A 16371-nucleotide genomic window follows, 5' to 3' on the forward strand; every position below is an offset into this window, starting at 1 on the left:
AACAAAGGTTTGGCAGGGTGGTCCTTCAGCTGGAAGCTTTTGGAAGAGTTTTTCTAGTCATAAATGGTTGTTTAAACTAGAATCTGAGGTGGTTCCCAAAAATGAGATGATTTTGCTGCCAGCCCTCCACAAGTATTTATTTAAAAATTCCTCATAGCAAGCAATCATTCTGCAAAAAGTAAATACATAAATGACCATATTATATTCTGCGTTCCTTTAATGTTATTTTACATTTAGTTTTGGATAGAATTCATTTTAAGTAACTACATGTGGGACACTGGACCAACTCTTCACTCTCTCCAGGATTCTGGAGGGTTCATGGGAGTTTGCCCAACCAGTCCACATGTGCTTTCGATTTGGAGAAGGCATTCGACTGTGTTCCCCGGGGTATTCTGTGGGAGTTGCTTCGGGAGTACGGGGTTCATGGCTCTTTGCTACGAGCCTTTCAGGCCCTGTACAAACAAAGCAGGAGTTTGGTTCGCATGGCCGGCAGTAAGTCAGACTCGTTCCCAGTGAGAGTTGGACTCCATCAGGGCTGCCCTTTGTCACCGATTCTATTCATAATTTTTATGGATAGAATTTCTAGGCGCAGTCAGGGGATGGAGGGTGTCCGGTTTGGTGACCTCAAGGTCACATCGCTGCTGTTTGCGGATGATGTGGTCCTATTGGGGACATCAGGCCGTGAACTTCAGCTTTCGCTGGATCGGTTTGCAGCCGAGTGTGAAGCGGCCGGGATGAGGATCAGTACCTCCAAATCCGAGGCGTTGGTTCTCAAGCGGAAAAGGGTGGAGAGCCCTCTCTGGGTCGGGGATAAGCTCTTGCCTCAAGTGGAGGAGTTTAAGTATCTCTGGGTCTTGTTCACGAGTGATGGTACAAAGGAGCGGGAGATTGACAGGCGGACTGGTGCTGGGTCAGCAGTGATGCGGGCTCTTTACCAGTCTGTTGTGGTAAAGAAAGAGCTGAGCCATAAGGCAAGGCTCTCGATTTACCGGTCGATCTACGTTCCCACCCTCACCTATGGTCATGAGCTTTGGGTAATGACCGAAAGAATAAGATCGCGAAAACAAGTGGCCGAAATGAGTTTCCTCCGCAGGGTGTCTGGACTCTCCCTTAGAGATAGGGTAAGAAGTTCAGTCATCCGGGAGGGACTCGGAGTAGAGCCGCTGCTTCTCCACGTCAAGAGCAGCCAGCTGAGGTGGTTCGGGCATCTGGTTAGGATGCCTCCTGCACACCTCCCTCGGGAGGTGTCACAGGCAAGTCCACCTGGGAGGAGACCCCGGGGAAGACCCAGGACATGCTGGCATGACTATATTGCCCAGCTGGCCTGGGAGCGCCTCAGAATCACCCCCGGGGAGCTAGTGGAATTGGCAGGGCAAAGGGAGGTCTGGGCCTCATTGCTTAGGATGCTGCCTCCGCGGGAGATTCAATGACATTACCACACACATTTTGTTCCTCCCCTTCATCCAGCCTCGCTTTCTCTTCCCTCTGTGTTCTTTCACTACGATTTGCTTAGTGCAGATAGAAGTACAATGATTTTGCGGTGTTGGTGCCAGCACCAGCCAGTAGCAGGTCACTAGAATACGAAATGTATTTAATCAGTGGTATCCTAGAAAGAAAGTGTGACCAAAGTGTGAAAATGAGAAAGCACATCTAAAAGTCATTTTAAAATGGCACATATCATCCTGAAATCAGCAGCGGACCAGGAGAGCCCAGCTGTGTGTCCATGAAGAGTGACCGGTCCATGGAGAATCATCCAGAATTCAGCAGTGAACCTGTGCCTTCTGATCCAGAGTAAGTGATCATCTTTCAGTGTAACACTGATAAATGATGAAAACAACAGTTTTGACTCTTTAAATAACAGAGCAGACCTTCCTTCACTGCCCCCTGCTCTGTGCAGATAGAAGTGAAATCTTTCTAAATGTATTTCATCAGTGATGTCCTAAAGAAAGAGGGAAAGTGTGAGAATGAGAAGGCAAAGCTAGAAGTCATTTAACATTGTGCATATTGTCTTGAATTCATCAGTCGGAGCTATGTGGTCAGCAATGTGTCCATGAAGAGTGACCGGTCCATGGAGAATCTTCCCGAATTCAGCAGTGGACCTGTGCCTTCTGACTTAGAGTAAGTTATTACCCTTTGTGTAACAATGATGTCTAAGGAAAAAATAGTTCTCAAAGTTTAAAAAACAGAGCACAGCACACACTTTGGTTGCCTCTTTGGTAAGAGTGGAGAAACAGTCCAGTATGCCCCATCACTGACTGAGTTCCAGAGTCACAAATTGTCTGTAGAAAGTAGAAATGGTATCTAAACAAATAGTCATGTAGCCTAAAATAAAGTGGGTCTCCTTCATTAAAAAACAGAACAAATTTGCAAGGAACTCAAGCATTGAAAACATTTTATTATTTTTCAGTATTGATAGAACTTTTCTTGGGGCTGAAATGTTTGTGAGAGCAGTCTAAATTTGAATATTTTCCATTTGGTCACATCACTGAAATAATCCCAAAACATTCATTGCACCCCAACACAAAACTTAAGTTCTAATTCCATTGAACAATCCTGACAACACACATTTAATGACAGCATTAGGTGTTCTGCCATAATAAAAGTTAGTATTCCATGTTATATATAAATAAAACTGAAAACTAATCCAGTTTAAACTGAATAATGAACTGGGTAACATGCTTATGCTTTCCTATACACAGCTGCTCCATTCTAAAGTAGTTGGAGCTGATATAAATAGACAGCTGGGCAATTGGCCAGTAACATTGTTGAGTGGTGAAAGTTGTTCTGAAAACATGAATTGATTTCACAGCATTTTGTTCAAAGAGCATGTGTCTTATATGGATATGTATCTCAAACAATAAAATGCCGTCTTAGAGATATTATTGATATGGAACTCAAACAATAAACTAGCATCCAGTATCGAACCAAGATCTTCAACTTAAATCTGCATATTCTATCATTGAACTTAAAGTTCTTGATCATCCATACTTTTATGTCTATTTTTTTACTTTTTATGTCTTTTAGGCAATGATGTGCAAATCATTTAAACCCTACATTTCATTGAAAATAGTACAAAGACAAAATATCAAATGTTGAAACTGAGAAATGTTTTTACTTTTTTAAAAAAATATTTGCCCATTTTGAATTTGATGCCAGTAACACATTCCAAAATGTTGGGAACAGAAGGCTGGTGAAGTTGTGTAACGCTAAAAACACCTGATGGTTGATTGGCAACAGATCAGTAACATCACTGGGTATGAAAAGAGCATCTCACTTCACTCAGTCACTCTATCAGTATTATTATTGTATCACATCTCTGCTATGGACAATAACATTTTAACACTAAGCAGAACTATAGCATAGAGTCACTTAAGTCACTTTTAATGTATATTATCTCTATGTCTTGTGTGTATTGTGTCTATTTTGTGTATTTTTTACTATAACACCAATTCCAGTGAAGTTGGGACGTTGTGTAAAACATAAATAAAAACAGAATACGATGATTTACAAATCCTTTTCAACCTGTATTCATCTGAATCCACTACAAAGACAAGATATTTAATGTTCAAACAGATAAACTTTATTGTTTTTTGCAAATGTTCACTTATTTTAAATTTGATGCCTGCAACACGTTCCAAAGAAGTTGGGACAGGGGCGTGTTTCCCACTATGTTACATCACCTTTCCTTTAACACTCAATAAGCGTTTGGGAACTGAGGACACTGATTGTTGAAGCTTTGAAGGTGGAATTCTTTCCCATTCTTGCTTGATGTACAGCTTCAGCTGCTCAGCAGTCCGGGGTCTCCGCTGTCATATTTTGTGCTTCATAATGCACCGCACATTTTCAATGGGAGACCGGTCTGGACTGCAGGCAGGCCAGTCTAGTACCCGCACTCTTTTACTACGAAGCCACGCTGTTGTAACGTGCAGAATGTGGCTTGGCATTGTCTTGCTGAAATAAGCAGGACGTCCCTGAAAAAGATGATGAAATCCCTAAATTCCCTGCAATTGCACATTTAGAAACGTTCTTAAACTGTTGGACTATTTGCATAGGCATTAAATTCCAAATAAGTGAACTTTTGCAAAAAAACAATAAAGTTTATCCGTTTGAACATTACATATCTTGTCTTTGTAGTGTATTCAATTGAATATAGGTTGATAAGGATTTGCAAATCATCGTATTCTGTTTTTATGTTTTACACAACGTCCCAACTTCATTGGAAGTGGGGTTGTATATGTTGTGTATAATTTCTCTAGATTTTGTGTAAATTTAATATATTTCTCTCTCTCTATATATATTACTTAGTTACTTTCTGTACAGTGGTTATCTGAGCCTTGCCACAAGCATTTCAACGCATAAATGTCCTGACATGTTATGCAAATGACAAATAAACTTGAAATAAGCTTGAAACTTGAGTTTTTCATAAATGAAGATGAGGAGGGTTCACCACTCTGTGAAAGACTGCACCATCAAATAGTGCAACAATTTAAGAACAAACATTTCTGAACATTAAATATCAAAGAAATTCTGCTTTTCATCATCTATGGATAACAAATTCTTCAAACATTTTTATGGAAAATTAGTGTTGGAAACAGGATGAAATTGTGAGCTATCAGTGGGATCAAGTTATACGAGATAACTTATAAACCTTAGGGACATAGCTTGGGGTGACGAGTTCATTACTTCACTGATCATCTGTCATCATGTGTACTTCATGCTGGAGGATCTGATTCAGTCCATTTTGTGATCCTGAGATAAACCCAAATATGAAGCTACTAAATTACAAACAAATTAAATTCAAATATTGGGCAATAAAGTGAAAACAGATTGTAAGTTGCAAGTATCATTATGTTGGTGTTACTCTGTTTTGTCCCCATTAGGCAGCCCTCCACAGAAACAGCACTGCAGACACACAAAGAAGCACATGAAACTGAGATTCTTCAGCAAGTTGTTTACCAACCAGTAGATGATGTCCAACAGAGAGTCTTAGAGATACAAAAAACCTGCATGAAAACCATATATGAGAGCTTATTTGAGGGAATTAAAACAAAAGAAAATAAAAACTTCCTCAGCAGGATTTACACCGAGCTCTACATCGTAGAAGGAGATAGTGAAGGAGTGAATGAAGAACATGAGGTTTCACAGATGCACCCTTACAAAACTTCCAGGAAACGCTTAAAAGACATTCCAATCAACTGCTCAGATATATTTAAACCTCTGCAAGATCCTGAAAGGGAAAAACAAAAAGAGAACATCAGAGCTGTGTTGTTTAATTCAGGAGCAGAAATCAAACACCAAAAAAGAATAAAAGAAATAAAAGATGACGGCAGACTAAGGGGTCAGGAATTCAGAACAGTGCTGACTAAAGGAATCGCTGGAATTGGAAAAACTGTCTCAGTGCAAAAGTTCATTCTGGACTGGGCTGAAGGAAAAGCCAATCAGGATGTAGAGCTCATGATTGTGCTTCCGCTCCGGGAGTTGAACCTGATTAAAGATTACAGACATTAAAGACATCATCTACTGGTTGGTAAACAACTTGCTGAAGAATCTCAGTTTCATGTGCTTCTTTGTGTGTCTGCAGTGCTGTTTCTGTGGAGGGCTGCCTGATGGGGACGAAACAGAGTAACACCAACATAATGATACTTGCAATTTACAATCTGTTTTCTGCTTCCGCTCCGGGAGTTGAACCTGATTAAAGATTATCAGTACAGTCTTCATGGACTTCTGTGTGCCTTCCATCCTGAGCTCAAAGATCTGGACCCAGAGATTTATGATCAGATCAAAGCTGTGTTTGTATTTGATGGTCTGGATGAAAGCAGAATTCCACTGGACTTTGAAGAGTGTGAGAAAGTATCTGACATCACCATGATGTCATCAGTGGGTGTGTTGACCAACCTCATCAAAGGAGAGCTGCTTCCCTCTGCTCTGATCTGAATCACCTCCAGACCAGCAGCAGCCAATCAGATCCCTCCTAAATACATCAACCGTCTCACAGAGATTCAGGGATTCAGTGACCCACAGAAGGAGGAGTACTTCAGGAAGAGGATCAGTGATGAAGACCAGGCCAAGAGAATCATCTCACACATTAAGACAGCGAGGAGCCTCCATATCATGTGCCACATTCCGGTCTTCTGCTGGATCTCAGCCACTGTTCTTCAGAGAATCATGAAGCAGCATCATACAGAAATCCCTAAAACTCTGACTGAAATGTACTCACACTTCCTGCTCACTCAGACACACAAGAAGAATGAAAAGTATGAGGAGAAAAATGAGAGAGACCCAAAGAACCTGCTGGAGTCTAACAGAACCATTCTTCTGAAACTGGCTGAACTGGCTTTCAAACAGCTGATGAAGGACAATGTGATGTTCTGTGAAGAGGACCTGAGAGAGAGCAGCATTGATGTCACTGAGGCCTCAGTGTATTCTGGGATTTTCACTGAGATCTTTAGGGAGGAATGTGTGCTTTTCCAGAGGAAGGTCTAGATGCTTTGTTCATCTGAGCTTTCAGGAGTTCCTGGCCACTGTCTTTGTGTTTCATTGCTTCTTAAACAAGAACATGGAGCCACTGCAGATATTTAAACCACAATACATTGAGTGGCACAAGAATATTCAATTGACTGAGCTTCTAAAGGGAGCAGTGGATAAAGCATTACAGAGTGAAAACGGAGATCTGGATCTTTTCCTTCGTTTCTTGCTGGGAATCTCTCTCAAGTCCAATCAGAAACTTCTACAGGGTCTACTGACACACATACACAGCAGCTCAATGAAAATCACAAAGTACATAAATAGATTCATTAAAAGAGATGATGAAACATATTATATCTCAACTGAGAGATCCATCAATCTTTTCTTCTGTCTGTCTGAAATGAATGACCAGTCTCTCTCCAGATGTATCTAAGATCAGATAAACACTCAGAAGAGAAGATTTCTCTTGGGCAGTGTTCAACCTTAGCCTGCATGCTTCTGATCTCAGAGGAGGTTCTGGATGAGCTAAACCTGAAGAAATACAACACATCAGAGGAGGGTTATAGGAGACTCATCCCAGCTGTGACTGTTTGCAGAAAGGCTCTGTGAGTGCTGTTTCTACATTAATGTAAAATATGAATTAATTATTTAAATATTGATTTCAAGTCAGTGCATGTTATATACAGTGTAGCCTAGCCTTCTTATCATCAAAGGTCTCCAAATTGTTGCTTTGTACTGATTGAAATAATAAATTAACATTAATTTTCTAGTAGTACACATTGGTACATTTATACTCGTATAAAGTAAAAGTACTAAAAGAGTAATTCTGGCTCTGATGTCCTGTTATCATTTTTATAACCAGACTGGCTTCATGAACTCATTTCAGGTGAAAGTCCTCCAGCGTCTCTCTTGGTAAACCAGTCTTTTAATAGAACATCATTAATTAGTGACGCTGACGTCTATTAAAATGATCATAAGCACAAAACACTGAAGGTAAACAGTTTCCATCAGGGAGACGCTCCCAGACGCTGATGGCACAGACATCACAACTCCCTCTACCCCCTCTTCACACATCAAGGCATCTGAGCTGATCTGTAGCACCACTATAGCCCCCCCCCCCCCCCCCCCCTGCACACCTTCACTGCAGATCAAGTTAGAGGTGAGCTGAGGAAACTCCACACAAGGTAAGCAGCTGGTCCAGACAAAGTATGTCCTAGACTACTTAGGTCCTGTGCTGCTGAGCTGGGGCCACCCCTACAGCACATCTTCAACCTGAGTGTGTGCTTGGGGAGGGTTCCCACACTGTGGAAGACATCATGCCTCATTCCAGTACCCAAGAGGGGCAACCCAGTGAACTCAATGACTTCAGGCCTGTTGCTCTAACATCATGTCATGAAGACACTGGAGTGCCTTCTTCTACACCTTCTCAGACCCCAGGTTCGACATGCAACAGACCCCCTGCAGTTCACCTACAGGGAGAAAGTGGGAGTGAGATAAATCATTTTTTTCTTTTCATTTTTTTTACAGCAACAGCAGTTGTGGTGCTAGCAGACTAGTACATGATTACACATAATCGCCATTCTCAAAATAATTTTAAGGCTTTGTGAATTAAATTCTGGTTTTAGGTAATTTTTTTTTCTCAATTGACTTGTGAATTTTGCAAACATAAAAAGGACAGGAAGCTATTTTACTCATTTGATAGATGTAATACTCCATGCAGTCTTTAATGTTTGTGCTTTACCAGTGTTGTCAAGTTCATACATGTCTCTACACATATTTTAAGGTTAAAATACTAAGCAACGACCCTTAAAAAAAACAAAACAAGCGGACGTCACTGTAGTTTTTAAACCAAACACTCACTGTTTTGCCGCTTTGCATGTGCTCAAACTAAATGGTTAACTTTTTATGGGTTGATCAAATCAAATTTATTTGTATAGCGCTTTTTACAACGGATGTTGTCACAAAGCAGCTTTACAGAATTTCGGAAAAGACAAAGTTTCAACAGGACTGTAAGAATGTACAGAAACCCCCCGGTGGGCAAGCCAGGGGCAACAGTGGCCAGGAAAAACTCCCTCAGAACTGAGGAAGAAACCTTGGGAGGAACCAGGCTCACCAGGGGGAACCCATCCTCCTCTGGTCAAACTACCTACAAGTGATTATATTACTAATATTAATAGCAGTAGTATTGGTATTAGGAATAACTAGGAGTCCAAGAAAACTTCAGTGTAGGGTGGGCAGCTAGTCCAAGGCAGGTGGTGGTAGCTGGGGTGTGGGCAGCCGGTCTGAAGCAGGTAGCAGGAGAACTCGACAGTCAGTCATCCTTCAGTGTCCGGCTAGACAAGTGGGCAGTCATTTATTCAGAAAAAAGGTAGGGAGATGGAATTAGTTTTGTTCTGTTTGGGTGTCTGTAAAACAGAGAATGTGAACATTTCCAGAGCGTGGCTAATGATTCCGCCAGATCTGACTATGACAGCTTAACTAAAAGGAGAGAACCAGAATAGCACACAGACACAGGTGCATCCTGAAACAATTGGCAAACATCCGCTTCACCGTCCACAAACCTGAGTGACTGCATGCGAGCGGTGGGACAACAGCACTAGCGTCTCAGTTCACTATAGATATAAGTAGATATTATAAGTAGATATAAGAAAGAAAAAATAAGAAAAGAAAACCAAAGCAATCAATAGATAACACCCATGTGATAAAAAAAAACCTAACACACATCCATCCATCCATTTTCTAAGCCGCTTCTCCGTCAGGGTCGCGGGGGGGATGCTGGAGCCTATCCCAGCAGTCATCGGGCGGAAGGCAGGATACACCCTGGACAGGTCGCCAGTCCATCACAGGGCAGACAGACAGATGTAAACCATATTAAACCTTCACAGTTTCAGCATAAAAGGGAATACTAAAACCAATTTAAAGTGCTTCTCAAGTTAACTCATAAGCATTAAAATGACAGTAATTCAACCAGAAGTGCATATTCACTTATAGCAGCATCTGAGCACAAATACATATACAATTTTAAAAATAAATACCTATTTTTGCTTTACAGACTAGCTGACTGTGATCTCACCATAAACTCATGTGAAACTCTGTGCTCTGCTCTACAATCAGCAAACTCTTCCCTAAAAGAGTTGGACCTCAGTGACAATGATCTGCAAGATTCAGGAGTGGTGCTGCTCTGTGCTGGACTGAAGAATTTGCATTGTAAACTGGAGATACTCCGGTGAGTTATCTCTATATAACATCTTAAACAGTAAATATTAATCTGTTTTGAACAATAAATGTTATGGCCTATTCCAAATTTGGAAAAGCATGAATATGACAAAAATTTGGTGTAAAAGTAGAGGAGGCAGTGCATAGGGCAAATGGAGGCAGATGATCCGCTGTGGTGACTCCTAAAGGGAGCAGCCGAAAGAAGAATGAATGACAAAAATATTACAGAGATCAGCTACAAAATGCAAGAACTGAGGAGAAATGATGAAATGAACAGGAGAGTATGATAAAAAGTTAGTTCCAAAAAGACATTAATTGAGGAATAATTAAATAAATGTAAATCGAGAAGACAGCATTGTATCTGCAAACTAAGTGCTTTTTCTATTCAATATTCACTTAATTCAGTCATCACCAATTTCTACCTACTTGTACCTACTAGTCTTCCATTATTTCATGAAGCTACCAAGCCAGATGTGTTTTCAAATATACTTTGACCATTTTTAATACCAAGCTATTAAAATAAGCTTTAGTTCTTCTCCTTTAAAATATGCCTTGATAAGCTCCAATACAGACAAATTAAAATATTCATGGATAAACTCCTGTGTGCTATGTCAATATTATCTGTACTTTTTATTTTGTTTTGCAGATTGTCTGGTTGTATGGTTACAGATGAAGGCTGTTCATCTCTGGCTTTAGCTCTGAACTCAAGCCCCTCCCACCTGAGAGAACTGGATTTGACCTATAATGACCCAGGAGAATCTGGAGTGAAGCTGCTGTCTGATCTACTGATCCTCACTGTGCACTGGACACACTCAGGTAAGTGTGTCAGCGAGTGGACAGGGTTTTCTAACAAACTTTTGAAGTTCTGGAAGTGCAGCAAATTGTGACGGTCAGACAGATTTGCAGACGCTCGCAGATAAGATGCGGTGACTTTAATTATCCACTCAGTCCAAAGGGTAAATCACAACTCACAGTGTAAGATCCAGTCCAGTAATCGAAAACATGAAACCAACCGAAAAAAGGGCAACAGTATCCAAGGGGCAAAAACACAAATCATACACGGGAAAAGTCATCCAAGGTTCGATACACAAAATACACAGAATAGAAGAATCAGGGAACGCTCAGTGATTGTCTAAACAATACTTCACGAAGTTCTCAACCGGAGTCCCTGCTTAAATATTAGTAGAGGACGAGCATCAGGTGAAAGGCGACTGAGAGCGCTGATAGGTGCATGGGGAAACCACGTGACCTGTCTGAGAATCCTGGGGGTTGGAGTTTTCAAAGAGTCCCCTAGCACGTGATCGATCATGTGGTCTCCCCTAGCACTCTGGGAGATGAAGTCCAGCTCCTTCGCAGAATGCATGACACAAATGTGTGTGATGAAGCCAGTGATGAAACAAATACATTTTACATATATCTAGCAATTTATTACAATCTTTTACTGTGAAAATAACTTTTATTTTTTATTTCCTTTTTAGGAAAAAGCTACTGTCCACTAACAGTACAATAATTGTCTCATTTTCTGGAAGAAGGTTCAGTATGTAACCATGATTGCATTCTAAATGGCATACTACTATACTACATACTGCACCACTCTATAGTATATAATTCATGCTACTCTTCATAGTAGTATACAGAAGAGTTTTCAGTATACAATATCTGTGTGCCGTACATGCCGTACAACTAGACTGACGTGAGACAAATCAGGGTGATCTCAAAACTGCAACATTTTAATCAGCTCTCTAATCACTGCTTAGCAACCATTGCTAGCAGCTTTTTAACTCTTTTCAGGTCAGGTCTTTAGCAACACATAGGAATACCTCAAAACCAGCCAAGAAAGCAGCAGCAGGACAAATTCGTTTCTATGACACTTTTTGGATCAAACCAGACAGTTGCATCCTTCCAAAACGGTCATGTTGCATTTTTGTATGCACTATATCATGGAGATAGCTCTGGCCAAATACTGGAATATTTACCCTAAGCAGGATATCATCTGAATATCTTTGGTGTACTGAGGAGATTCATCTTAGTCACATACTGCATAGTACTTAACACTTTCGGGCACAATCATACTGATGTGAGCAGAGTATAGTAGGCTATAGTAGGTATATAATAACACAGCCCCTGTTTACTTTTCTGGATATTACTACCCTGGGTACCTAAAAAAACAGAAATGGTAATAAGAAGAAAAAATTATTCATAAACTGTTTTTAACTTGTATTATATTTGAATAAATTGATGTCACTGGGGATCCACATCAGTACGCGTCCCGGAAAAAACGATCCACAGAAGATGCCATCTCCTCTGTGGTCCACACTGCCCTCACCCACCTGGAGAGTAAGGATTCTTATGTCCGTATGCTTTTTGCGGATTTCATATCTGCTTTTAACACCATGATTCCCCAGACTCTGGTTTACAAACTCCATACACTTGGACTCAGCACCTCTCTCTGCAATTGGGTCCTGGACTTCCTGACTAACAGGCCACAGTCTGTGAGGATCCACAACATCTCCTCCTCCACCCTCATCCTCAGCACCCGCTCCCCTCAGGGCTGTGTGCTGAGCCCCCTCCTGTTTACACTGCTCACATATGACTGCTCAGCCGTCCATCCAGGCTGTCATATTGTAAAGTTTGCGGATGACATGGCAGCGGCTAGATGCATCACAAATAGTGATGAGTCTGGCTATAGGCAGGAGGTGGAACACCTGGAGAGTTGGTGCAGTGAGAACAATCTCTGCATCAACATGAAGAAAACAAAGGAGATGATTGTGGATTTTCAGAAGGGGCAACACCATCCCTCCCCTCCCCCTGCACATCAGAGGATCTGCGGTGGAAGTGGTCTCCAGCTATAGGTACTTGGGCGTACACCTAAGTAACAATCTTACCTGGAGTAATAACACTTCCAGCCTGATCAGGAAGGCACATCAGCACCTCTACTTCCTCAGAAGGCTGAGGCGTGCTGGACTCGGGAGCTCAGTCCTCACCTCATTCTACAGATGTGTGGTGGAGAGCGTTCTGTGCTCCAGCATCACCGTGTGGCACGGAAGCTGCTCTGCGGCAGAAAGGAAAGATCTGCAGAGGGTGGTGAAGGCTGCACAGAGGACTGTTGGAGTCAGCCTTCCCACCACCATGGACATTTACACCTCCAGATGCAGGAAAAGGGCCACTGGCATCATGAACGACCCCACCCATCCAGCACACACACTGGCACAGCACACTGGCACAGCACACACGTCCTGCTCCCCTCAGGTAGGAGGCTGCGGAGCATTAAGACTAAAACAACCAGACTGAGGAACAGCTTCTTCCCTGAAGCTGTAAGACTCTTAAACTCCAATTAGACAATCACTGCAACGGCACTTCATGTCCACTTATTTATTGCTGCTGTACTGAACCAGTACCCCCACTATATCACTCCTCCACTATATCACCCCTCACTATATCACCCCTACACATGTCACTTTATACATTACCAGTATTAGATGTACACCTTCTACCTCGTACTCATGCTGCTGTGGTCTGTGCTACTGTTATTTGTACCTTCTATTTATTGTTTATGTTACTTGGGAGTTGACTGGACCGTGAGTACAATGTTTCATTCCACCTCATGCACCACATGTGATGCGAATGACAATAAAGCCTCATCTTATCTTATCTTAAATGCATTAATGTGGCTATATTTGTGGGGCTTCTTTTTTCTTTAGGATGGAACATGGAGGGAAGATCAGGATCAACCCGGGACTAAAGAAATGTAAGTACACTTGTCCAGTGTGATGTTCTCACACACTCTAGATGTTCAAATATTTGTCAGACTTGATGGGACTCAACTGCTCATCGTAGGTATGGACATAATTTTTCAAGGTTGTGTTCGGCTCAGGGCAGGTTGAAAATTCAAATTCAGGTTCTCACTGCCATGCATTTCCCCCTGCTTTGCTTTAACTCTTAAACAGATATATATACTGCATATACCCATGTTTTTGTTTATAAACAGAGCATACCCTGTATTTCATTCTGCCTTTGTTTAACTCTTAACAGATTTATCATGCATTTCTTCTTGGTTTAATTTAACTCTTAAACAGATTTCACTCTGCATTTCTCTCTGTCACTGTTTATCTCTAACAGTGGCTGCCCACCTGGTCTTCAGGGGCCTCCGGACAGTTTTTCTACTTACTACAGTTTAGTATTTTTGTTTGGCCAAACAGTTTCAGACTAAAATCATCTGGTTCTGGAAAAAAAAAAAGTCAAGCTCAGGTTGGGTTTGAAGTGAGGACTTGATGATGTGGTGTGGGCAGGCTTGGACTTCTGGATAGGACGTTCTCAGGCTGTACTTGGGTTGGAAGTGACATTTCGGACTAAATTAAAGCTCTAACACACACTGTGTATTCCCCCTCATCTGATCTGTTTTTGTGTGTACAGTTGCCTGTGAGCTCACTCTGGACCCAAACACAATACACAGTAAACTCACTCTGTCTGAGGCGAACCGAAATGTGGAATATGTGAATACATTGAAGAAACGACCACATCTGGATCATGCAGAAACATTTGATTATTATAATCAGGTTCTGAGTGTGGAGAGTCTGACAGGACGCTGTTACTGGGAGGCTGAGTGGAATGGGATCAGGGCTGGTATAGCCGTCTTATACAGAGGAATCAACAGGAAAGGAGACAGTGAGGACTGTATGTTTGGATACACTAATCAGTCCTGGAGTCTGTACTGCTTTAATGATGGATACTCTGCCTGGCACAATTATAAAAGAATTGTTCTACCTGTCCCGCGTTCCCGGTCCCGATCCCGAAGAGTGGGAGTGTATCTGGACTGGGGGTCCGGCACTCTGTCTTCCTACACCATCTCCCCTGACACACACACACCTACACACATTCACCACCACATTCACTGAACCGCTCTACGCCGGGTTTTGGGTTTGTGATGACTCCTCGGTCCATCTGTGTGTGACATAAAATACACTCTAAATCCTGGTGGAACATTTGAGCCTACACAGTGGACACTTCCTATTCATAGAAAAATATGGTTCTTCAAAGGTTCTTTAGTAACAGCAATGGTTCTCCTTGGAACTATACTTTCTTGCATGATGAAATGGTTCTTTCGATTGATGTAAAATGTGTTGTGAAAATGGTTCTATATCGAATCAAAAAGGCTTCTGCGATTGCCTCAAAGTTACTGGATGATATGTTGTTACTGTTAGTATATTATTTTATTTAAGGAACATCAACAACTGCCTCCCCACTCCCCACCACAGGCCTACACACACATATGCCTACTTATTTTTAAACAAAACACACACTTGATTTCATGTAGAAGTCCATTCAGTGCTGCTTATAACTTTTATGCTGTGACATTATCATTGCTGTTGCATGCATCTGAGAGCAAAATCGTATTTGCTTGTTTCTGCTGTTATTTTTATGATACTGATGCCTAGAATCAGTCATAGATCTATGCTGTCTGGTTGTAGAGATTGTTACTTGTTTTTATTTTCATATCAAGTGTGCACATTTGTAAATATGCATAAAGCTATAATTGTCGATGTGTAAATAAAGGTGACGGGGAGAAGAAGACATCTTGTGCATGCCTAACTTTTTACAGGTCCTGAGGCCGTTCACTTGACACTACTCATAGAGAGTGTTTCCCTACTACAGGACACTGCAGGGCTCGAGGGACACACTTATTTAAAAATGCTACCATCACAATGTGTCTTGGGTGTGTTTAGACCTGACCTTTAATTCAGTCAAGTGAAATCTGAATTTGGTTGGATTCAGCTTTACTGTTTAAAAATAAATCTGTTTTGCTCTGCATTGCTGACGTCAAAGTGTGTTACCGATATCTTTATGTTTCAGAGGTTTTATGAAGAAAAGTGTGAAACTGAAACAACACTATAAAGGCCATATCACACTCAAAACCCTAGGACATTGGGTGTGAATGATTCTGTTCTCAGGTTGAAGGGGCAGTATTATCCATCATTTAATTTCCAATTCTACTTCATTCTACCTTTTATTTAACTAACTAAAAAAACCTGCATTATCTTTGTTAATTTACAATACATGTTAGATGTAGAACACAATGAATTTGAAGTGGCAGGAATGACAAGATATGCAGACAATGTAGCAAATCCATCAACTGGTCATCAAAAAACAAAGGCGAGTATAACATGAAAACAGCAAAGAGCCCAACAAGAACCAAACTAACACAAGCAGCAGTTTTGGGTTTATGTAGGGGGGAGAAAATCTGGTAGGGGTCCAGTGACTTTAAGCTAGTATCATAAGATCTACAGATTTGGTTTGTCTTAATAAAAAATAAAGAAGTGAGTCAGTTATCAATGTTGACCCAAAACCATCGGATTATACTCAAACAAAAAGAAACTAAAAATTTCAACAATAAAATGATCATAGAAATGATCAGCTTTGCCAACCATAATCTAGACATATCACAAAGTGCTGACATAGACATGTGACCTTAATTGGAATTATATGATTTTTAACTAGGTTTTATTATTATTATTATTACTGATCTAAACTTTTTCTCAATGACCATTTGGTCATATGTCTAAAACACTTGCAGCAGTTCACAGGGTAAACGACTGATGCAGAGGAAGCAGACAGGAAATATCAACACAGAAACAAAGAAAACTAGAAACAAGAAAGCTGAACCTCACTCCCCAAATATACAGGTGATTTCTT

General features: G+C 41.1%; 1 pseudogene; it reads left to right on the forward strand.

The window, feature by feature from the left end:
• Positions 1-1723: 1723 nt before the first annotated feature.
• LOC119261779 lies at positions 1724-15250 on the forward strand (annotated as a pseudogene).
• The last annotated feature ends 1121 nt before the right edge of the window (positions 15251-16371 follow it).

The sequence above is a fragment of the Pygocentrus nattereri genome, chromosome 2 (assembly GCF_015220715.1).
Source record: "Pygocentrus nattereri isolate fPygNat1 chromosome 2, fPygNat1.pri, whole genome shotgun sequence".
In the NCBI taxonomy this organism is placed as follows: domain Eukaryota; kingdom Metazoa; phylum Chordata; class Actinopteri; order Characiformes; family Serrasalmidae; genus Pygocentrus; species Pygocentrus nattereri.